The sequence below is a fragment of the Pinus tabuliformis genome, chromosome 1_2, assembly GCF_031772625.1.
Source record: "Pinus tabuliformis cultivar Carrire ecotype Pingquan chromosome 1_2, CPIR1, whole genome shotgun sequence".
In the NCBI taxonomy this organism is placed as follows: Eukaryota; Viridiplantae; Streptophyta; class Pinopsida; order Pinales; family Pinaceae; genus Pinus; species Pinus tabuliformis.
This window is the reverse complement of record NC_142298.1, coordinates 1184977029-1184979159: the sequence shown is the minus strand read 5'-3', so window position 1 is coordinate 1184979159 and position 2131 is coordinate 1184977029. Positions and strand designations below refer to the sequence as shown.

General features: G+C 38.2%; 1 pseudogene; it reads left to right on the top strand.

The window, feature by feature from the left end:
• The first annotated feature begins 662 nt into the window (after positions 1-662).
• Positions 663-1731, top strand: LOC149210461 (uncharacterized; annotated as a pseudogene).
• The last annotated feature ends 400 nt before the right edge of the window (positions 1732-2131 follow it).

The following is a 2131-nucleotide window of genomic DNA, read 5'->3' as shown; positions in this document are numbered from 1 at the left end:
GGGGCATGCCATTGTCTGACGGAAGGGCTTTGTTTTCTCATTTCCCTCATGTTTATACCTGCCGGGTTGGTCAAAATTTATCAAAGTCCATTAAAGTTGATTTCAGCCATTTATAGTCATAGAAGGTGTTTTGGTCAAAAAGAGTCATTTCAGTTTCTAGGTCTAGGGTGTGGTCTTCAGAATGTCAAATAACACCCACAGGTCATGAGGATGTCTTCAATAAGTTTTCATTCCAAAATTCTTATCATCAATAATGCTCAAGGATGTTTCTTCTTCAAAAATATGTTTTGAAGAAGAAATCGTCAAATTAATTGTTTGTAATAAATATGTATTTTTAAATTTTTCCGCCATGAAGTACTTCAAATAAAGACTCTGGTCATCCTTTGCTGAAGTTCAAACACCATCATCCCTGCAAAAAAATCAACCAAGAAGCCATCATTTTAGCCAAAAATCAAAAAGGAAACTTGAAGAACAGAGTTGTATTAAAATTGAAGAAATGCCAATTTTAAAACATGAGAAAAGTGGGTCTTTACAAAGACAAAATCAAAGCCATGTCTTTATGAAGATATTTCTATATGTATCAATGTCATTTGCATTCAAGAGATCATTTGAAAACCGTCTCAAGCTGTGAAAGGGCGAAACTGAAAACTAAGACTGTGTTTATGAGTCGGTGCGACGCATTGGGTAAGCGTGCGACGCACATAGGCCACGCGACGCATTGGGCGATTTGCCACAGTGCAGTTTTCCTATGGTGCGGCGCATCCAGGAGACTCGGTGCATTGGGCTTGTGCGCGGTGCACAAAGCCTCGAAGACAAAAATTCATCACAGCTTCAATAAAAATCAAAACAATTTCATTTCTTCTATTCCAAGCAGGATTTTCGAATTGGATGGAGATATTCGGCTCTAGGACATTGCAGCCAAGCGCACAATTCCACAATTTCCAGGTCATAGAGGAGCGGTGCGTGGTTTGACTATGTCTACAAAAGGAGAGTGGCTTATTTCTTGCGGAGATGATTGCACAGTTAGACTATGGGATATCCTAGTTGCTAGCATTAGGGAATCAAGTTATGGCTCAAAGAATGTTCAAAAGCCACTAGCAACCTATGTGGGAAAAACTTCTTTCAGGGCTATAGATTACCAATGGGATAGTAATGTGTTTGCAACTGGTGGTGCTCAAGTTGACATTTGGGATCATGACAGGTCAAGACCGATAAACAATTTCGCTTGGGGGATGATACTGTCATTTCAGTACAGTTTAATCCTACAGAGAAAGATATATTTGTGACAACTGCGAGTGACCGCAGCATTGTTCTATATGACCTTCGAATGGCATCACCAAGACCATGTTTCCGCTGTGTTGGATATTGATTATTCTCCATCTGGTTGGGAGTTTGTGACAGGATCGAACAATGAGAATATTCCCCGATAATGCAGGTCACAACAGAGAAATCTACCATATGAAATGAATGCAAAGGATGTTTTGTGTGAAATTTAGTGGTGATGCAACTTATGTTGTCTCTGGAAGTGATGATGCTAATATTCGCCTGTGGAAAGCTAAAGCATCAGAGCAGTTAGGAGTGCTTCTCCTGAGAGAGAGCAAAAGGCACGAATATCTATATGTTGTAAAGGAACGTTTTAAGCATCTTCCAGAAATTAAATGCATTGACAGACATCGACACCTACCAAAGCCTAAATTTAAAATGAAGATATCTACCATAACAGAGAAATAGGATTGGAGGTCTATTTTTGTCTGCAGTTACGATTCAGAAGGGATTTACACCTATAGATTTCACCTCTTCATTAGTCATCAACAAATTCGAGTAGAAAATGTAACGATGCTCCTTTTACAAATGGGTGGCTTTTCATCTTTTGATAATAATGATTAAACAATCCCCTATTTTTGGTCAAACTGTTTTCTCATAGTTGAGTTTATTTATTGTATTGAAAATCATTTGTAAAGGGTCTGAGTTCTGGGAAAGGTGTGGAAGAAAACTCAGCACTTCACTGTATAGTTTGGCCAGGAAATTAATAAAATGATGCAGCTCTGATTCATGAGATTCATGTGGTATGAGTTTAGCATATGTTTCTTCTTTCTGTTTCATATGTATCTTGTTATGTTTTACAGTTCAT